A 23814-nucleotide genomic window follows, 5' to 3' on the forward strand; every position below is an offset into this window, starting at 1 on the left:
CCCAGGTGAAGGTGCTTTCAACCCTGAAGTCCCAGAGGAGGTGTTACAGCGCTCTTTTAGTTCCACCATCCACAGTCCAACAACAGCTGTGTCTTAGCAGCTCATTTGGCCACTTGCCTCACTGCGGAGGATGGCTGCCCTCTGCTGGCGAGGGCAAAGGGCCAGTATGACAGCCTTTCTGGGTGCCCATACTCGGTGGGTCCCAAGTTCTTGTCCAGAGTCCAAGAAGCATGAGGTCACATGGATTTTTAGAGGATGGTGAAGGCGGAGAATTTTACTGAGCAATGAAAACAACTCTCAGCAGAGAGGGGAGCCGGATAGGGGATGAAAACGGTGGGTCGTGGTTCCCAAAGTTAGATTGTCTCTTCTCTGAAGTTAGGCTGTCTTCTCCTCTACCAACTGAGTCTGGGGTCTTTATAGGCAGAGGATGGGAAGTGCATGCTGATTGGTTTGTGAGTATGCAAAAAAGGTTAAAGCAAAGACACCACTCAAAGATGGGCATGACAGTGTAGAAAACCAATTAGGAAAGGGTAGATATACATTAAATAGGTGAAGGGTGGGGATCAATCAGAGGAAAGCATGCCAAACAGGAAGACAAGTTCTCAATCCAGTCTGAGGATTTAACTTGTAGCTTGGCTTTCAGGCTTTAAGCTGTCTTCAGCTTGGAGGTGGGGTTTCACTGGGGACCCTCCCCTTTCTGCCTAGGCATTTGGCTGCCTTCTGTCACTCTCAGAACAATACAGAGATTATCATGGCCCCTACACAAGGATGACATGGAGATTCATGAAACATTCCATTTAAAAAAACAGTAAAAATAAATAAAACAAAAAAAATTTTTAATTGACAATACTTATACATAATGATATGATGTATAGTGATCAGATCAGGGTAATTAGCATATCCCTCATCTCAAACATTTATCATTTCCTTAAAACATCAATACATGTCTGACTGGCTATAGTAGTCAATTTGGATAGATGGAGGCTCTATTTCAGTGGATGAAATACACAGGCTTTTGGAAAATCCTGAGTAGGTGGAAAGGGTTTTTTTTCTATAATCTGAGTGGAGATTTCTTTTGATCTGAGAGGACAGCAAAGATCAGGTTAAAAGTTTGCATGAGAATATATATCAATTATTTAAAAAGCAAAGATTGTAGTTGATAAGATGGTTTCTAGAGAGAAATGCATTTCTCTGTAGAGAAGATTGTACAGCCTTATAATTGTTTCCATTCACATGGAACAACTTCAGCTGCTTTCAAAAATCAACAAATGATAAGCAGAAGGAAGATGGAAAGAAAACAACAGAATTTTTGCTGTGTCCAACTGATAAACACTGGATTGCCTATAAACTATGTTGAGCATAATTAAGCACAGAATTAACATCATTTGTAATGCAATGAAAAAAGGCAGCTGAGACAAATGCGAAAGATCACCAATACATTGCTTTGATGATCTAAATCAACACTGCCAAGTTTTATATTTACAAAAAAATATGAACAAAGGGTCAAACAATTAATTTTCCTTCTGGATGCATGTGCATAAGCTATGGCTAAAGGTTCGAAGAAATTTTCATCCCATTATTCATCGTTTGTTAAATCTTAACTTCTTCCATGAACCATGCCCATCAGTGTATCTAATTACCTAGAATGAATCAAAAAAACAGTTCTAACCTTATATTTCTTAGCTACAGCATCATGGGCAAGAGATAAATGTTTTTACTAAAACTTTCAGGCCCCTATTTATGATAGAAGTCAAAAAAGAACACATTGTTTGATGTTTCCAATGTTTTAAGTATGGTGCAATCACTTGAAATATGTCATTCATTCACTCAACAAACATTTACTAAGACTATACTTTTGATAGGCAGGTTCCCTATTAAGTGTTAGAGATATGCGTTATAAATTTCTCACAGTCTAGTAGGAGTGACAGGCATATACAGATGCAATTTTAATACAATAAGAAATGCAGTGATAGCATAGAATTCTGATGTGGAGTGGGAAGTAGGTGGGGAGTGGTGGCAATTTGCACAGACAAAAGACATTTTACTTTACCTTGTGGGAGAAAGGAGTCAAGAATACTTTCTTAGAGGAGATGATGACTACATTGAGATCTCAAGGAGGAACAGGATGGATTTTCATAAAAATCTTCATTAGTAGGTAGCATAATTTTCTCCATTTTATAGGTGAGGAAATGGACATACTCTGACTCAGAGCTGCTGAGTGGCAGAACCAATATTTTGAACCCAAGCCTACCTGATCCCGGTGTCATACATTTCCCAATGTACTGTATTTTATCCACTGGTAGGAGAAAAGTTGAAAGTGGAAGAAAATACTTTATATTTAGCTCCAACTCATAAAATCTTTTTACCATTACTGATCTGACCTAGCAATTCAGCACAACGTTCCCTTCTTACAATTTTTCCCATGTTCAGCTAAGAAAATATAATTGCTGGCTTGTATTTCTACCATATACTCTTAGAAATTCTCAGGAAAAGCCAAGACATTATAGTTACTTTGGAGAGGAATAGGTATGAAAACGTAAAACTGTCACTAAGAACAGAGGACATTCTATTAAAATCTTTGTAATAAGTGGCCAGGTGCTGTGGCTCACCCCTGTAATGCCAGCACTTTGGGAAGCCAAGATGAGAGGATTGCTTGAAGCCAGAAGTTCAAGACCAGCCTGAGCAACATGGTGAAACCCCATCTCTATAAAAAATACAAAAATTAGCCAGGCTTGGTGGTGCACCCCTGTGGGCCCAGCTACTGAGGAGGCTGAAGTGGGAGAATCACCTGAGCCCAGGAAGTCAAGGCTGCAGTGAGCCATGGTCATGCCACGGCACTCCAGCCTGGGTGACTGAGTGAAACCCTGTCTCCAAAAAAAAAAAAAAGTTGTAATAAGTGTCTGGAAAAATGTTTAATGAGAGGGAGGTGCGGCAGCCTGAAGATCTTCTGGAATAAGGAATTTATTTACCTCTTCACTATAGTGCAGAAAAGGAGTTTCTTGATCACTTGCCTACCTTTATGAAAGAATTAGGGCACAGTTTTATTTTCGACCTACTATATTATCAAATTGAAAAAGACTAAACAAGAAATTTAGAAAATTAGGAGCTATCCTGATTACCAATTGCCAGCAGTTCATGCTACTTCAGATTTAGCAATCCATGAAAGAAAACTAAGAGATTTCATTGACATTACCATTACCATTGATGCATATCCCTATATGAGATTGGGAATAATTTACAGATAAGTTCATTTAGCAGATATTTATTGGTGACCTACTATGTGCCCAGCCATGTTCTGCCCACTAAGAATTTAATGTTGAGCAAATCATAGTACCTGCCCTTAGGAAACAATCAAGAAATTAGAATATAAATGCATAGAGCCCAGCCCACTCATTTTACCCATGTGGAAATAGATGTTAAGAACATTAGTTTGTCTAACTCTGTTTATTCATTGTTGGTGAAAGGAAAACTGATACATCCTTTTTTGGAAGACAATTTGGAAATACATCTTAAAGTTGAAAATGTTCTTAGTTTTTGACACAGCTATCCTAAACAGGAATTTATTTTTCAGATGTACATGCAGAAGATCCAAAGATATGTGTCTGGTAATATTCTTGCAGTATTATTCATATTATGGACATATTGGGAACAATCTAAAAATCTATCAACAAATGATTGACTGAATGACATATTGTACAGGAATTTACAAGATGAAGTCAATTTGACATAATGTAAACATGGGAAGACATTCAAGACCAATTGATATATGGAACAAAAGGTGTAAAACAGCTTGGATAATATGGTTCTTTCTTAGTTTAAAAAAGAGAAAAACACTACAAATACATGTTTGGAAAAATAAATACTGTGGAAATTAATACCAAATTATAAGCAATGGTTAATAAAATAGCTACAGATAATTTTCATTTTTATGTAGTATATCTCTATAATATTGTATTGGACTTTTTTCTTTTAAATGAGATCTTGGTATATTGCCCGAGCTAGTCTTGAACTCCTGGGCTCAAGCAATCCTCTTGCCTCAGCCTCCTAAGTAGCCGGGATTACAGAAGAGTGCCACCATGACTAGCTATTTTTTCATTCTTTAAAAAAGGAGAATGTTCCACTAAGTTGATGTGATCTATAAACATTTTTTCTCTTAAAAAAAGATTAGACTTTTTAACTTTCTAGGCTTTTATAGCTATGAAAGTACTTTGAAACTACAAAGCCTTAGGCAAATTATGGGATTATTTCTTTGTACTAATTATCAATAATACATACATTGGAGCACTCTGGAAAAGAATATGCTTATGCAGAAAATATTTTTAACTCTTAAAAATAGCATTAAAAATTAGAATAATAGCATTGCTTTATAGTTTCTTATAAGCATTCTTTAACTTTAGCTCAGGTCTCCTGAGTCCTAATCCAGTTCTCTTTTCATGCACTTTCTTGCCATATGGGTTATCTGTTAAAAGCTTTTGCCTGAAGGCAAAAATTCTTCTAAGCAACCACTAATTCTCATTACAGAAAATGCACATTTCAGAGTGTTTCTATGAATGGAAAAGAAAGCTGATGATAATGCTAGTAAGCACTTGTAGAAATATACTGTGGAAACTAAACTTTATACCACAAGAATGTAAAACTAACCAGTGACTTGACCTGTCCATGTGGAGACCTCACAAATTACCTAGAAATAACAGTAACCAATGCACTTGGGAGCCATTTTTGCAGAAAGTAATCATAATCTTATAAAATAAAATATTTATATTTAGATGCAAGAAGGCAAAATATGGAAGTGCTCCTCTCCATCAAACATAAAACGCTATCAAACTGAGATCAGAAACTCCATGTGTAAGAATGAGGCACATGATGGGAGAACTGAAGTTTCCACAAGCCTGGACAAACTGCAGCCAGGCTCCAGGCTCCCTTGAAAGAGAGAAGTTGGCTGGAATTGCAAAATGAAGTGTCAAACCACCTAACAGATACTTTAATGCATGCTAAGTGCTTGATTTGCAAATTCATAGGATTCACAAACCAGAAGTTGAAGAATGCAATATTTAAGAAAATGTAACACTTATCAGTCTTCAGATTTGGCCACCTTTGTGTGCCACTGTGAAAAATAAAGATATCAGTTCATTCAACTCAAACAAGATTTGAATTGCCCAAATGGGTGGTTGAGTATGTAAAAGGATGTTAAAATGGAAATCTCTTCTGAGGACGAAGCCAAGAGCCATCAGACAGCAGAGACAGCTGTGAAACAGGCCATCTCTACAACTCAGAATAAGGTCTGTGCAGATATTTCTATACCTCTCACTTACATAAAAGGCATAAACTGGTACTCTCATTTCAAGCCTAGTGAGAGGGCTCATAGGAACCACTTGGAGAGCATATAATGTGTCCCTACAGTATGGGGGGCCCTAGGGAATAATGCTGTCACCCAAGAAATCTGAGGGGTGAGAGAGGCACTGTCTAGAGGAGAAGCCAAAGGAGGGAATATGACATTGGATAGCCTAAAATCTCAGAATTTCCAGAGCAAAGGGTCCATGGGTGTTCCCTATGGACTTGATGTTGGTTGTGTGTACAAAAGCCAGTGTGGGATTATCTTAGAATCTGTTAGTGAGGTCTCTCATGGGGCTAACAGACCTCAGCAAAGAGATACTAAGGGCTTCACCAGATTCCATGTTGCTGGAGGAAGGAGGAATCCACCATCAAAGCACAGATGTATTTCCCTATTTTAAGGACTGCAGTTGAGAGAGCTTCAGTGACAGGGACTCTAAAGTACCCAAACAGAGTCAGCTGTATAATTAGACATTTGAATGTTTGCTAGAGGTTTTATCATATTAAGAAATGATTAATGTCTAAGTTTGATAAAGGTATTGTGGTTTTTAGGTAGATAGATGGTAGATAGATGGATAGATAGATAAACATTAAATATTGAAAAGGAATTCTTAAATTTTAGAGTTTTGCTGACCTATTTATAAATGAAATAGAAATGATACATATGAGATTTACTTCAAAAAAAAATATGGGAGGTGGATGCAGTGGCTCATGCCTGTAATCCCAGCACTTTAGGAGGCCAAGGTGGGCAGATCACTACTAAAATACAAAAATTAGTTGGGCATGGTGGCAGTCACCTGTAATTTCAGCTATTCAGGAGGCTGAGGCAGGAGAATCTCTTGAATCCAGGAGGCGGAGTTTGCAGTGAGCTGAGATAGCACCATTGCACTCCAGCTTGGGTGACACAGCAAGACTCCCTCTCAAAACAATAAAATAAAATAATATGGGGCTGGAGCGTAGGGCAAAGCTTCACAACAGTGGATTTGGCAGTTTATTTTCTTGCACAGGCAACAAAAGAAAAAATAGACAAACTGCACCTCATGAAATTTTTTTAAATTTGTGCATCAGAAGATACTACCAACAGAATAAATAGACAACCCATAGGATGACAGAAAATATTTGCAACTCAGGTGCCTGATAAGGTACTGATATCCAGAATATACGGTGAACCCCTAAAACTCAACAACAATAAAACAACCAATCTAATTCAAAAATAGACAAAGGACTTGAATAGGCATTTTTCCAAAGACATACAAATGCCTATCAATGTGCCCAGTGAAGCTGGGCATAGTGGCTCATGCCTGTAATCCCAGCACTTTGGGAGGCCGAGGTGGGTGGATCACTTGAGGTCAGGAGTTCAAGACCAGCCTGGCCAGCATAGTGAAACACCATCTCTACTAAAAATACAAAAATTAGATGGGCGTTTTGGTGGGTGCCTGTGGTCCCAACTACTCAGGAGGCTGAGGTGGGAGAATCGATTAAACCCGAGAGATGGAGGTTGCAGTGAGCAGAGATCACACCACTGCCCTCCAGCCTTGTGGCAACAGACTGAGTGAGACTCTGTCTAAAAAGATAAAAATAAAAAATTTTTAGAAAGCCAATGAGCACATTAAAAGATGCTTAGCATCACTAATCGTTAGATAAATACAATTCAAAATTACAATAAAATGCCACTTCATGTTCATTATGTTGACTACTTTCCAAAAGCAAAAAGTAGAAAATAAATGTTGGCTGGATGTGGAAAAAATGGGATACCTGTACACAGTTGGTGGTAATACTGATACGGACAAGAGGCAGGGAAATACCAGGTAGAAAAGGATGGGATCCCTGGTGAGGGCTCTACCCTCAAGCCTGGACCCTTGGCCCAAAGTGAGAACGTGCATTCCTGTTTTCCCAAATGAATGTTGCCTTTTCCAAAACCACCTTGGCCTGCCCCATCCCGCATCCTGTACCCATAAAAACCCCACGCCCCACCGGTGGAGTGGCAGAGCAACATGGCAGGGAAGTAGAGAAGAGAAGAAGCAGCTTGACATTGGTGAGAAGCAGCTTGATGGTGGGCCTCAGAGAAAAGTTTGGCGGCAGACAGCTGAACTCCAGGGGAAGACCACCTTCCTGCTCCACCCACTTTCCAGCTCCCCATCCTGCTGAGAGCCACTTCCACTGCTCAGTAAAATTCTCTGCATTTATCATCTTCAATTTGTTCATGTAATCTGATTCCTCCTAGATACCAGACAAGGACCTGGGTGCAGGTGCAAGAGGCTGTCATACTGACTCTCCACCCTCCACTGAGTTGTCTAACATTCAAAGCCATCCATGGATGGCAAAACTAAGAGAGCACACTGTAACTCATGCTCTCTGGGGCTCCAGGAGTCATGGGCAACCCCTAGATGCTGCCTCGGGCCCGCACAGAGTTCTGCTCCAGCAGGTTGCCCAGAGTGCTTGTCCTGGCCTCTGCGCTCACTCATCTGCATGCTCCCCTTCCCACAAGGGCTTGAGAGCTGTGGGCTGAGTAAACGAGCCAACCCTTTCATGAGTCCCATGAAAGGGTCAAGGGACCTATCCCATTTCAATATAAAATGGTACAGCAACTGTGGAAAACATGGTGGTTCTTGAAAAGATTAAAAATAAAATTACCATATGATGTGGCAATTCCACGTCTGGGTATATATGCAAAAGAATTGAAAGCAAGGTTTCACAGGAGTATTTGTATACCCATGTTCATAGTAGCATTATTCAAAATATCTAAAATAATGGAACAACCAAAGTGAATACTGTGAGATGAATCGATAAGCAAAATGTGGTATGTACATACAGTGGAGTATTATTCAGCCTTAAAAAGGAGGAAATTTTGACATGTGTTATAACATAAATTAACCTTGACAACATTACACTAAATGAAATAAGCCAGTCACAAAAAGACAAATACTGTATAATTGCACTTACATTAGGTAGTTAGAGACAGAAAGTAGAATAGTGGTTGCCTTGGGCTTTAAAAGAATATGGGGATGAGTTTGGGGAGATTGAAAAAAACGAAACTGGCCATTAATTGATAATGCTTGAAGCTGAATGAAAAGCACATTGAGGCTCATAAAGCTATTCTACTTCTATATATGATTGAAATTGTCCAAATAAAATTTAGAAGAAAAACAAAGAGTAAGTTTTACATCTTTGCTAAAGATGCAAAGCAATGTATATAATGCCATTTTGTTGGTGTAAGAAAGAAAAGAGAATAAGAATCCATACTATTTGCCCAATTTTGAAGGGAACAAAAAGCAAGTGTTAGACAAATAATCCAAACTAAAAATGCTTACAAAAAAGGATGTGGAGATTGAAGTGTAGAAGATAAGGATGAAAATAAGACTTTTCTGAGAATACCTTTTACTATATTTCTGATTTTTTACATATGTGAAGATTTTATATATTCACAAGATCAATCACAGTTAAAAAGCACATCCTACAATTGAAAATAAAGTAAAGTGAATGCATCTAATTATGTCAAATTGGTGAACTAACCACAAAGAGAAATAATTATCCCAAGTCATTTTGAAAAAAAATAGGGGGGTGGGTGCTCTGACATTTCATCCCAAGGATATAGCCTAAAGATGAAGTAAGGAAATAAACCTTCAACTTCACTCAACAGATTTGTTACTGGTAGGAATACTGGTATTGCAATTTTGAAACAACGTTCTATATTTTGAAAGATAGAGCAAATAATAAAATTTGTTCATGTAATTAGAAATTAAGCTTTACAATGTAAGAGAAAAGGGTATACAACTATAAAATTAAGCAAGTTAAGGAAAAAATCTGTATTAGTAAATTAGAATTGGAAATGTTGCCATGAGGTCATAATTTTTGTTTGTTTTATTTTGTTTTGAGACAGAGTCTCACTCTGTCACCCAGGCTGGAGTGCAGTGGCGAGATCTCAGCTCACTGCAACCTCTGCCTCTCAGGTTCAAGCAATTCTCCTGCCTCAGCCTCCTGAGTAGCTGGGATTACAGGCGTGTGCCACCACGCCCCGCTAATTTTTGTATTTTCAGTAGAGACAGGGTTTCGCCATGTTGGCCAGGCTGGTCTCAAACTCCTGGCTTCAAGTGATCCACCTGCCTCGGCCTCCCAAAGGGCTGGGATTACAGACGTGAGCCACTGCACCCAGCCAGGAGGTCATAATTAAAATATATATCCCTCTGTCTTGGAACATGGGGGTGAGGGGGTTGCTGAACTCTTGAGAAAAAGAAGACACATTGGCGGCTCAGGACATGATTCAATTTTTTAATGACAAAAAGTAATCATGACACACACCCGGATAGGACAAAAAAAAAAAAAAAGGAAAATAAATGCTTCAGGGGTGGGTTCAAGATGGCTGAATAGAAGCAGCGGGAATCGGAGGCTGCCATCCAAAAGATCTGAAACAGCATGCGGATTCTGCACCTGCAACTGAGGTACCCAGGTTCTGTCATTAGGACTGACTAGGCAGCTGGCGTGACCCACGGAGAGGAAGGAAGAACAGTATGGTGCAGCGACTTACCTGAGAGCCACACGGGTCAGGGGCTCCCCCAGCCAAGGGAAGCAATGGGTAAGCACGCTAGCCTGCCTGGGAAACCCTTTTTTTTCCAGAAAACTGCAACCCACAGATCGGAAGATCCCACTCGGGAGCCCAGGCCACCAGGGCCTTGAGTCTCAATGGAAGCATGCAGATTCTCAACAGCCATTGGGTTAAAATCGACCTAAGTAAGCCTGCTGAGTTCACAGTGGGAGGGGCAGCCATGACCACTGCTGCAGCTGTCTGTAGTCTAAGCCATCTGAGCTCCTTAGGGGAGGGGCGGCAGCCAGCACTGCTGCTGCAGGGCCTCCCTGCAGGAACTCCAATTCTACCCAGGGGCTCAGGGACAGAACTCTGAACTCCCTAGGCCTGAACCCCTAAGGAGGAGGGGTGGCTTAAGTCTCCACAGACGAGCAGACTTACAAAAAGTAATCCAGTCAGCCCAGACAAGCGGGTTCCCCCCACTCCCTCCCCGGCACAGTACACCTCCTCCACCAAGGGATAGCCAAAGTGCCTCCTTAACCAGGTCTTGCTTCCCATGCCACCCAACTGGGTGAGACCCCCCAACAGGAGCTGTCAGATATCCTATACAAGAGCATTCCTATTGGCATCAGGTCAGTGCCCCTCGAGGTCAGGGATCCCAGAGGAAGGAGCAGGCACCCATCTTTGCTGTTCTCCAGCCTCCTTGAGTGACATTTCCAGAGGGAGGAGCGAATCAGATGAATAGGGCCCAAAGTGAACCGTCAGCAAACTGCAGCAGCCCCACAGAAGAGGGAACTGACTACTGAAAGAAAAACAAACAAACAAACTGAAAGCAACAAGAACAGCATCAACAAGAAAAATAGTCCCCACAAAAACTGCATCCAAGGGTCAGCAGTCTCAAAGATCAAAACTAGAAAAACTCATGAAGATGAAAAAGAATCAATCAAAAAAAACGCTGAAAACCCAAAAGGCCAGAGTGCCTCTTCTCCAAATGATCGCAACACCTCTCCAGCAAGAGCGCAGAATTGGACAGAGGATGAGATGGACAAATTGACGGAAGTAGGCTTCAAAAGGTGAGTAAAACAAATTTTGCTGAGGTAAAGGAGTATGTTCTAACCCAATGCAAAGAAGATAAGAACCTCAATAAAACATTAGAGGAGATGATAACTAGAATAACCAGTTTATAGAGGAACATAAATGACCTGATGGAGCTGAGAAACGCAGCACGAGAACTTCATGAAGCATATACAAGCATCAATAGCCGAATCGATCAAGTGGAAGAAAGAATATCAGATATAGGAGACTATCATGCTGAAATAAGGCAGGCAGATAAGATTAGAGAAAAAAGAATGAAAAGAAATGAACAAAACCTCTGAGAAATAAGGGACTATGTAAAAAGACTGAACCTACATCTGATTGGAGTACCTGAAAGAGATGGGGAGAATGGAACGAAGTTGGAAAACACACTTCAAGATATTATGCAGGAGAATTTCCCCAAGCTAGCAAGACAGGCCAACATTCAAATTCAGGAAATACAGAGAACCCACTAAGATACTCCACGAGAAGATCAACCCCAAGACACAATCATCAGATTCTCCAAGGTCAAAATGAAGGAAAAAATGTTAAGGGCACAAAGAGAGAAAGGCCAGGTCACCTACAAAATGAAGCCCATCAGACTAACAGCAGATCTCTTGGCAGAAACCCTACAAGTCAGAAGAGAGTGAGGGCCAATATTCAACATTCTTAAAGAAAAGAATTTTCAACCCAGAATTTCATATCTGCCCAAACTAAGCTTCATAAGTGAAGGCAAAATAAAATCTTTTTCGTGTCCGGGCATGGTGACTCATGCCTGTAATCCCAGCTACCTGGGAGGCTGAGGCAAGAGAATTGCTTGAACCCAGGAGGCGGAGGTTGCAGTGAGCTGAGATCACACCATTGCACTCCAGCCTGGGCAACAAGAGCGAAACTCTGTCTCAAAAAAAAAAAAAAAAAAATCATTTTCAGACAAGCAAATACTAAGGGAATTTGTCACCACCATTCCTGCCTTGCAAGAGCCCCTGAAGGAAGCAATAAATATGGAAAGGAAAAACTGGTACTAGTCACTGCAAAACACATGAAAATATAAAGACCAATGACACTATGAAGAAACGGCATCAACTAGTGTGCAAAATAAACAGCTAGCATCATGATGACAGTAACGAATTCACACATAACAATATTAACCTTAAATGTAAATGGGCTAAATGCCCCAATTAAAAGACACAGACTGGCCAGTTGGATAGAGTTGAGACTTATCAGTGTGCTGTATTCAAGAGACCCATCTCACATGCAAAAACACATACAGGCTCAAAATAAAGGAATGGAGGAAAATTTACCAAGCAAATGTAAAGCAGAAAAAAGCAGGGGTTGCAAACCTAGTCTCCGACAAAACAGACTTTAAACCAATAATGATCAAAAAAGACAAAGAAGGGCATTACAAAATGGTAATGGGATCAATTCAACAAGAAGAACTAACTATCCTAAATATATGTGCAACCAATATAGGAGCACCTAGATTCATAAAACAAGTTCTTAGAGATCTGTAGAGACTTCACCTCCCACACAATAATAGTAGGAGACTTTAACACCCCACTGTCAATATTTATTAGACAGATCAATGAGACAGAAAATTAATAAGGATATTCAGGACTTGAACTCAGCTCTGGATCAAATGGACCTAATAGATATCTACAGAACTCTCCACCCCAAAACAACAGAATATACATTCTTCTCAGTGCCACATGGCACTTCCTCTAAAATTGGCCACATAATTGGAAGTACAACACTCCTCAGCAAATGCTAAAGAACTGAAATCATAACAAACAGTCTCTCAGACCACAATGCAATCAAATCAGAACTCAGGATTAAGAAACTCATTCAAAACCACACAACTACATGGAAATTGAACAACCTGCTCCTGAATGACTCCTGGGTAAATAATGAAATTAAAGCAGAAATCAAGAAGTTCTTTGAAACCAATAAGAACAAAGAGACAATATATCAGAATCTCTGGAACACAGCTAAAGCAGTGTTAAGAGGGAAACTTATAGCACTAAATGCCCACATCAGAAAGCTAGAAAGATCTCAAATCAACACCCTAGCATCACAATTAAAAGAACTTGAGGAGCAAGAGCAACAAAAAAAAAAAAAGAAAAAATCCAAAAGCTAGGAGAAGACAAGAAATAACTAAGATCAGAGCAGAACTGAAAGATATAGAGACAAAAAAAATCTTCCAAAAAAATCAATGAATCAAGCAGCTGGATTTTTGAAAAAATTAATAAAATAGACCACTAGCTAGACTAATAGAGAAAAGAGAGAAGAATCAAATAGACCCAATAAGAAATGATAATGGGCATGTCACCACTGACCCCACAGAAACACAAACTACCATCAGAGAATGCTGTAAACACCTCTACACAAATAGAAATAGAAACTAGAAAATCTAGAACAAATGGATACACTCCTGGACATGTACATCCTCCCAAAACTAAACCAGGAAGAAGTTGAATTCCTGAATAGACCAATAATAAGTTCTGAAATTGAGGCAGTAATAGCCTACCAACCAAAAAAGCCTAGGACCAGACGGATTCACAGCCGAATTCTACCAGAGGTACAAAGAGGAGCTGGTACCATTCCTTCAGAAACTATTCCAAACAATTGAAAAGAAGGGACTCCTCTCTAACTCATTTTATGAGGCCAACACTATCCTGATACCAAAATCTGGCAGAACACAACAAAAAAAGAAAACTTCAGGCCAATATCCCTGAGGAACATCAATGCAAAAATCCTCAAAATACTGGCAAACCGAATCCAGCAGCACAGGATACAAAGCTGGTTCAACATAACGCAAATCAATAAGCGTAATCCATCACATAAATATAACCAATGACAAAAACTACATGATTATCTCAATAGATGCAGAAAAGGCCTTTGAAAAATTCAACATCCCTGGCCAGGCACAGTGGCTCATGCCTGTAACCCCAGCACTTTGGGAGGCTGAGGCAGGTGGATCACAAGGTCAGGAGTTCAAGACCAGCCTGGCCAAGATGGTGAAACCCCTTGTTTAATTTAGTTTAGAAACTACTAAAAATACAAAAATTAGCCAGGCACGGTGGCAGGTGCCTGTAATCCCAGCTACTCGGGAGGCTGGGATCGCTTGAATTTGGGAGGCAGAGGTTGCAGTGAGCAGAGATCATGCCACTGCACTCTAGCAACAGAGCAAGACTCCATCTCAAAAAAAAAAATTCAACAGCACTTCATGTTAAAAAGTCTCAATATACTAGGTATTGATGGAACATATTTCAAAATAATAAGAGCTATTTATGACAAAACCACAGACAATATCATACTGAATGGGCAAAAGCTGGATGCATTCCCTTTGAAAACCAGCACAAAACAAGGATGCCCTCTCTCACCACTCCTATTCAACATAGTATTGGAAGTTCTGGCCAGGGCAATCAGGCAAGAGAAAGAAATAAAGGGTATTCAAATAAAAAGACAGGAAGTCAAATTGTCTCTGTTTGCAGATGACATGATTGTATATTTAGAAAACCCCATTGTCTCAGCCCAAAAACTCCTTAAGCTGATAAGCAACTTCAGCAGAGTTTCAGGATACAAAACCAATGTGCAAAATTCACAAGCATTCCTATACACCAACAATAGACAAGCAAGCAGAGAGCCAAATCATAAATGAATTCCCATTCACAATTGCTGCAAAGATAATAAAATACCTAGGAATACAACTAACAAGGAATGTGAAGGACCTCTTCAAGGAGAACTACAAACCACCGCTCAAGGAAATAAGAGAGGACACAAACAAATGGAAAAAGATTCCATACTCATAGATAGGAGGAATCAATATTGTGAAAATGGCCATACTGACCAAAGTAGTCTATAGATTCAATGCTATTCCCATCAAACTACCATTGACATTCTTCACAGAATTAGAAAAAAAAACTGCTTTAAAATTCATATGGAAACAAAAAAGAGCCCACATAGCCAAGACAATACTAAGCAAAAAGAACAAAGCTGGCGTCACACTACCTGACTTCAAACTATGCTACAAGGCTACAGTAACCAAAACAGCATAGTACTGGTACAAAAACAGACATATAGACCAATGAAACGGAACAGAGACCTCAGGAATATGATCACACATCTAGAACCACCTGCTCTTCAACAAACCTGACAAGAACAAGCAACGGGGAAAGGAGTCCCTGTTTAATAAATGGTGCTGGGAAAACTGGCTAGTCATATGCAGAAAACTGAAACTGGACCCCTTCCTTACACCTTATATAAAAATTAACTCAAGGTGGATTAAAGACTTAAATGTAAAACCCAAAACCATAACAACCCTAGAAGAAAATCTAGGCAATACTGTTCAAGACATGGGCATGGTCATAGATTTTATGATGAAATTGCCAAAAGCAGGCTGGGTGTGGTGGCTCATGCCTATAATCCCAGCACTTTGGGAGGCCGAAGTGGGTGGCTCATGAGGTCAGGAGATTGAGACCATCCTGGCTAACACAGTGAAACCCCATCTCTACTAAAAATACAAAAAATTAGCTGAGCTTGGTGGCGGGCGCCTGCAGTCCCAGCTACTCGGGAGGCTGAGGCAGGAGAACGGCATGAACCCGGGAGGCGGAGCTTGCAGTGAGCCGAGATCGTGCCACTGCACTCAAGCCTGGGGACAGAGCAAGACTCCATCTCAAAAAAAAAAAAAAAAAAAAAAAAAAATTGCCAAAAGCAATTGCAACAAAAGCTAAAATTGATGAATGGGATCTAATTAAACTGAAGAGCTTCTGCACAGCAAAAGAAACTATCATCAGAGTGAACAGGCAACCTACAGAATGGGAGAAAATTTTTGCAATCTACCCATCTGACAAAAGCCTAATATCCAGAATTTACAAGGAACTTAAACAAATTTACAGAAAAAAAAAAAACATCAAAAAGTAGGCAAAGGATATGAACAGACACTTCTCAAAAGAAGACATTTATGCAGCCAACAAACACATGAAAAAAGCTCAACATCACTAATCATTACAGAAATTCGAATCAAAACCACAATGAGATACCATCTCATACCACTCAGAATGGCAATTATTAAACAGCCAAGAAACAACAGATGCTCGTGAGGCTGCAGAAATAGGTACACTTTTACGTTGTTGGCGGGAATGTAAATTAGTTCAACCATTGTGGAAGACAGTGTGGCAATTTCTTAAGGATCTAGAACCAGAAATACCACTTGACCCAGCAATCTCATTACTGGATATATACCCCAAGAAATATAAATCATTCTATTATAAAGATACATGCACACATATTTACTGCAGCACTGTTCACAATAGCAAAGACATGGAACCAACCCATCAATGATAAAATGCCCATCAATGATAGACTGGATAAGGAAAATGTGGTACATATACACCATGGAATACTATGCAGCCACAAAAAGGAATGAGATCATGTCCTTTGCAGAGACGTGGATAAAGCTGGAAGCCATCATCCTCAACAAACTAACACAGGAACAGAAAACCAAACACTGCAAGTTCTCACTCATAAGTGGGAGTTGAACAATGAGAACATATGGACACAGGGAGGGGAAAAACACACACCAGGGCCTGTCAGCAGTGGGAGGGGAGGGAGCATATCAGAACAAATCCTAATGCATGCAGAGCTTAAAACCTAGGTGATGGGTTGATAGGTGCAGCAAACCACCATGGCTCACGTATACCTATGTAACAAACCTGCACGTTTTGCATATGTATCCCAGTACTTAAAGTAAAAAATAAATTAAAAAAAAAAAAAAAAAAGAAGAAGGCCGGGCGTGGTGGCTTACGCCTGTAATCCCAGCACTTTGGGAGGCCAAGGCAGATGGATCACCTGAGGTCAGGAGTTCAAGACCAGCCTGACCAACATGGCGAAACCCCATCTCTACTAAAAATACAAAAAAATTAGCCGGGCATGGCAGCGGTCACCTGTAATCCCAGCTACTCGGGAGGCTGAAGCAAGAGAATTGCTTGAACCCGGGAGTTGGAGGTTGCAGTGAGCTGAGACTGTGCCTTCGCACTTCAGCCTGGTTGACAGAGTGGGACTCCATCTCAAAAAACAAAAAAGAAAAAGAAAAGAAAAGAAGTGCTTCAAAGTAAAATTAAATTTATCTATTTAATTAAAAAATTGCAAATATACTGGTGAATGAAAAAGAAAAAACTAAAAAACAAGTTCCAGGGGAAGAAGAGGGGTGGGGGAGGAGTGGAGAGAAGCACAGGGGCATAAAAAGAAAGGAGAACAAGCGTGTGTGCATAACGAGCCTGGAGAGACCTTTTGTGTCAGGCTCCTGTGAGACTTGATGCTCCTGAGAAACCTCTTGGGAGCTCCTCCGCAGAGAAATGAGAACAGAACCCTTTCTAGAAGCTTTGAATTAACAGATGAGTACATTGCAAAGAAAGGACCCTATTTTCTGTTTATTTCTGTTCGTTTCCTGTGACTGATTTTATTGTTCCTAATTACACCATAATTATTAAATACCCTCTGGATTTTAGTACCAAACAAGAGACGATCAAGAATGACTTACAGAAGAACTAAAGGATAACTTCAAATTAATGTGTACTAAATGTTTGGTTTACAACAAATCAGAGAACATTTATTATAAAGCTGCAAGATGCTATTGCAAACAGAGATAAAAGCTCTTAGCCAAAGAATATAGAGCCTGAAGCAGAGGGTAGACTTCATGGCAAACTTGCAAAGAACTCAAAAGCAGAAACATAAAAGAACACTCAGCAGACCAGGGAGGATACAAGATAATAAAGATACTGATGTCAATACCTTTAAAAATTGTAGTAAGGAAAACAAACTAAGCAAATTTAATTTAATTTAATTTAATGTAAAATGACAAAGATATTCTTGAAGATAAATTTAGAAGCAATAATTTAGAAAAATAATAGGAGCAGATTGAACACATCGTTAAGGAATTTGGAGGAAAACCGGCCAGAAAACTTAAGAGTTTGAAGGAAAAGAACCAGATGGGACTTTTCTGTTCTGTTAATCTTGCAGTGGGAGAACGAGGCTACTGCTCTGTGAAGATAGGAAATGAAAACTGAAGGATTTCAGTCTGGAGTGAATAACGTGCAAGAAGATAGCAGGAAAAAAAGTGATAATCTAGTGATATTCTGTTTTTATAAAGCACATACTGATGCCATCTTTGCAAATCTCAACAAGAGTAATTTTGACATAGTCTTCTGGATTTATGAGAGAAAACATTCTTTCAAGTGCTCTTAGTATCCATGATATTTGACCACATGCCAAGATTACCCATATGCTGTATAAATAATTTAGTGAATGTTCTAAGCAAAAGGCATTCTAGAATTTTCCAAGAGTTGGAGAAGCCATCACTTAAAGATGAAGGCCAGAATAGGACATGTGACATAGCAAAAGACATGGAGGTTATCAAAATTGATCCAGGTTGTTTAGACTCTGAATAATCAAGACAGGTTCATGGCACGGAGTGCAGTGGAATAATAGCACTCCAGGTGAAAGTTTTGACTAAACATGCTCAAGTATTCAGCTGAAGGAAACTTGATGAAACCACCAAATTAGTCAGTGAGCTCCAGGAGACTCAGAGCATCTGAGCACCAGGCCTGCTCTCAACATTATCTGTCTCCGATGGCCTCTTACAGAGCCATGTATCTTGCTGAACAAGTGACCAACAGTCTGAAAAATTGTACAACTCCAAATTATAAGCATGTATGGAGTTAAAAAAGCAATGAGGATTTCCATTCTTTCCTCCAACACTGAATACAACTTTGTAGCTTTAACAGAAGTACTGAAACAATTAAAAAGATTCATTTTGCTAACTAGAAATGTAATCATATTTGAAACTAATTGCATTTTATTATATACAATGTACATTTTTTTCCTTTCTTAATTTAGAAAATCCTTACAGGAGACAGTAAATATTTTTAAACTGTATTTTTAGTTAGAGTATGGAACAATTGATTTGAGTGTTCCGAAGATTGGGCAGATATTAAGTAATCATACTGAATGTTGGATTGTGGAGAAAAAAACACACGCACATGAAAAAGTTAGGAAGCAATGACATCCTAGTAACAACTAAAGCAACTGATGCCCAAATATTGGTTTCTACCTGTTACTCCTCATTAAAAAGAACCTGGTCTTCTTCAAGATTAATGGATTTCAAGTCTGGAGCAGGAAGCATATAAAATCAGTCTTGGATATTTTATGCCAGAGACAAAGGAGGCTTTAAATATCAATGAGTTCATTTCAAAAGAATACAGCTTGAGAAGGGCTTATATACCAAATTTGGGAAATTTTGAGCCTATAATTTCACCTATAAGTAAGCATAGGTGAAATTAATTGCAGGAAAAAAAAGAGAGAGTAAGGTCGGGTGTGGTTGCTCATGCCTGTAAACCCAGCATTCTGGGAGGCCAAAGCAGGAGGATTGATTGAGCCCAGGAGTTCAAAATCAGCCTGGGCGACATAGTGAGACCCTTTCTCTATATAAAAATTTTTAAAAAAGAAAGAAAAAGAGAGAGGAAGAAGAGAGAAGTTCAATTATAACCACTGGTGGTGATTATTATACCAACTATTTTTTTCTTTTTCTTTTATTTTGTATATTTTTTATTTCAATAGTTTTTGGGGTAGAAGTGGTTTTTTGTTATATGCATGAATTGTATAGAGGTGTACTCTGCGATTTTACTGTACCTATCACCCAAGTAGTGTACATTGTACACATGTGTACTTTTTTATCCCTCACTCCCTTCCACCTCTCCCGAGTCCCTAAAATTTATTATATCACTCTGTGTGCCTTTGCTTACCCATAGTTTAGCTTCCACTTATAAGTGAACACATGTGGTATTTGGTTTTCCAATCCTGAGTTACCTCACTTAGAATAATGGCGTCCAGCTCTATCCAAGTTGCTGCAAAAGACATTATTTCATTCTTTTTTATGGCTGGGTAGTATACCATAGTATATATATACCGCATTTTCTTTATCCACCCATCAGGTGATGGGCACTTAGGTTGGTTGCATATCTTTGCAATTGTGAATTGTGCTGTGATAAGCATACACATGTAAGTGTCTTTTTGATATAATGACTATTTTTCGTTTGGGTAGATGTCAAGTAGTGGGACTGCTGAATTGAATGGCAGATCTACTTTAGTACTTTGCCAACTCATTCTTTCTGAAAGTTCAAAGTTAAACCAAAATAATTAGATATTCATCCTGCCTTTTTTTTTTTTGAGATGGAGTCTCTCTCTGTCACCAGTCTAGGGTACAATGGCGTGGTCTTGGCTCACTGCAACCTCCACCTCCCAGGTTCAAGCGATTCTCCTGCCTCAGCCTCCTGAGTAGCTGGGACTACAGGCACATGCCACCATGCCTGGCTAATTTTTGTATTTTTAGTAGAGACAGGTTTCACTATCTATGTTGGCCACACTGGTCTCAAACTCCTGACCTTGTGATCCCCCCACCTTGGCCTCCCAAAGTACTGGGATTACAGGTCTGAGCCACCATGCCTGGCCCACACTCTGACTTTTTAAGTGTAAGGAAAACGCTTTTTTACAGAAGACTACTAACTAAGAAGTGTAGAATAATTATAAAAGTAGAAAAATCGTTGTCTGGGCACGGTGGCTCACGCCTATAATCCCAGCACTTTGGTAGGCCAAGGTTACCTGAGGTCAGGAGTTCAAGATCAGCCTGGCCAACATGGTAAAACACCATTTCTACAAAAATACAAAAATTAGCCAGGCGTGATGGTGGGTGCCTGTAATCCCAGCTACTCGGGAGGCGGAGGTGGGAGAATCACTTGAACCCGGGAGGTGGAGGTTGTAGTGAGCCGAGATCACACCACTGCACTCCGGCATGGGCGACAAAGCAAGACACCATCTCAAAAAAAAAAAAAAAGTAAAAAATCCTCAATCTGTAACTCACCATAAAATAATTGATACATGCAATAATCATTAATAACTGCCAAAATCTTTAGGGAAAATGGTTTTGGGTAACAGTATACTTATACAGCACCCTGCAGATTATTTGCCTATTAAAATGAAAAAATTCACCTTTATAATGAAGAGATCACTACCTTAATCAAGTGATTAAATTTAGCATCATCTAATAATATGTATTTCTGAGGGGTTGAAATATAAAATATTCAGTGTATTAGTCCCCTCTTCATGCTGCTGATTATCAGACATACCCAAGACTGGGAAGAAAAAGAGGTTTAATTGGACTTACAGTTCCACATGGCTGGGGAGGCCTCAGAATCATGGCAGGAGGTGAAAAGCACTTCTTACATTGCAGTAGCAAAAGAAAATGAGAAAGAAGCAAAAGCGGGAACTCCTGATAAACCCATCAGATCATGAGACACTTATTCACTATCATGAGACTGGCACAGGAAAGACTGGCTCCCATGATTCAATCACCTCCCCCTGGATCCCTCTCACAACACATGGGAATTCTGGGAGATACAGTTCAGGTTGAGATTGGAATGGGGACACAGCCAAACCATATCATTCCACCCCTGGCCCTTCGAATCTCATGTCTTCACATTTCAAAACCAATCATGCCTTCCCAACAGTCCCCCAAAGTCTTAACTCGTTTCAGCATTAACCCAAAAGTCCACAGTCCAAAGTCTCATCTGAGACAAGGCAAGTCCCTTCTGCCTATGAGCCTGTAAAATCAAAAGCAAGCCAGTTACTTCATGGATACAATGGGGGTATAGGCATTTGGTAAATACAGCTCTTCCAAATGGGAGAAATTGGCCAAAATAAAGGGGCTACAGGACCCATGCAAGTCTGAAATCCAGCGGGGCTGTCAAATTTTAAAGCTCCAAAATGACCTCCTTTGACTCCAGGTCTTACATCCAGGTCACACTAATGCAAGAGGTGGGTTCCCATGATCTTGGGCAGCTCTGCCCCTATGGCTTTGCAGAGTACAGCCTCCCTCCCAGCTGCTTTCACAGGCTGGTGTTAAGTGTGTGTGGCTTTTCCAGGTTCATGGTGCAAGCTGTCAGTGGATCTACCATTCTGGGGTCTGGAGGAAGGTGGCTAGGCAGTGCCCCAGTACGGACTCTGTGTGGGGGCTCCGACCCCACATTTCCCTTCCACGCTACCCTGTCAGAGGTTCTCCATGAGGGCCCCACCCCTGCCATGAACTTTTGCCTGGGTATCCAGGCATTTCCATACATCTTCTGAAATCTAGGCAGAGTTTCCTAAACCTCAATTCTTGACTTCTGTGTACCCACAGGTTCAACACCACATGGAAGATGCCAAGGCTTGGGGCTTCCACCGTCTGAAGCCACAGCCTAAGCTGTACATTGGCTCCTTTCAGCCATGGCTGGAGTGGCTGATACACAGGGCACTAAGTCCCTAGCTGCACACAGCATGGGGACCCTGGGTCCAGCCCACGAAACCACTTTATCCTCCTGGGCCTCTGGGTCTGTGATGGGAGGGGCTGCTGTGAAGGTCTTCTGACCCTCTGAATGCCTGGAGACATTTTCCCCATGGTTTTGGGGGTTAACATTAGGCTCTTTGCTACTTATGCAAATTTCTGCAGCCAGCTTGAATTTTCCTCAAAAAAATTGGGTTTTCTATTCTACTACATCATCAGGCTGCAAATTTTCTGAACTTTTATACTGTTTCCCTTTTACAACAGAACACTTTTAACAGTATCCAAATCACCTCTTGAATGCTTTTCTGCTTAGAAATTTCTTCAGCCAGATTCCCTAAATCATCTCTTTCAAGTTCAAAGTTCCACAAATCTCTGAGGCAAGGGCAAAATGCCACCAGTCTCTTTGCTAAAACATAACAAGAGTCACCTTTGCTCCAGTTTCCAACAAGTTCCTCATCTCCATCTGCGATCACCTCAGCCTGGCCCTTATTGTTCATATCACTATCAGTATTTTGGTCAAAGCCACTCAACAAATCTCTAGGAGGTTCCAAACTTTCCCACATTTTCTTGTCTTCTTCTAAGCCCTCCAAACTGTTCCAACCACTGCCTGTTATCCAGTTCCAAAGTTGCTTCCACATTTGTGGGTATCTTTTCAGAAACACCCTACGCCTGGTACAAATTTACTGTATTAGTCCATGTTTACGCTGCTGATAAAGATACACCCAAGGCTGGGCGTGGTGGCTTACACCTGTAATTCCAGCACTTTGGGAGGCCAAGGCAGGCAGATCACCTGAGGTCAGGACTTTAAGACCAGCCTGGCCAACGTGGTGAAATCTTGTCTCTACTAAAAATACAAAAATTAGCTGGGTGTGGTGGCACACACCTGTAATCTGAACTACTAAGGAGGCTGAGGCAGGAGAATCATTTGAACCTGGGCAGTGGAGGTTGCAGTGAGCCAAGGTCACACCACAGCACTCCAGCCTGGGTGACAGAGCAAGACTCCGTCTCAAAAAAAAAAATACCCAAGACTGGGAAGAAAAAGAGGTTTAATTGGACTTACAGTTCCACACGGCTGGGGAGGCCTCAGAATCATGGCAGGAGGCGAAAGGCACTTCTTACATTGCAGCAGCAAGAGGAAATGAGAAAGAAGCAAAAGTGGAAACTCCTGATAAACCCATCAGATATCGTGAGACTTATTCACTATCATGAGAACAGCACAAGAAAGACAGGCCCCAAGATGCAATTACATCCCCCTGGGTCCCTCCCACAACATGTGGGAATTCTGGGAGATACAATTCAAGTCAAGATTTGAGTGGGGACACAGCCAAGCCATATTACTCAGCAATCACTTATGAACTCTTCTTGCTCAGAATGTTTATCCAAAATTTAATAAAGCCTTCAGAACTAACTTCAAATTTACAGCCAATTCAAGAAATAGAGGATGATGTTAAATGACACAAGAAAAGAATTGGCCAAATCCAGACTGTGGGGAATTTTAGAAGACAACTGGTCTAGT

The 23814-nt window shown here is 40.3% G+C and overlaps 1 pseudogene; it reads left to right on the plus strand.

Annotated features, from left to right (window-relative positions):
* The first annotated feature begins 704 nt into the window (after positions 1 to 704).
* On the plus strand, positions 705 to 803 carry LOC112439409 (U6 spliceosomal RNA; annotated as a pseudogene).
* Positions 804 to 23814: the final 23011 nt, after the last annotated feature.

The sequence above is a fragment of the Pan paniscus genome, chromosome 2 (genome assembly GCF_029289425.2).
Source record: "Pan paniscus chromosome 2, NHGRI_mPanPan1-v2.0_pri, whole genome shotgun sequence".
NCBI classification, from domain to species: Eukaryota; Metazoa; Chordata; class Mammalia; order Primates; family Hominidae; genus Pan; species Pan paniscus.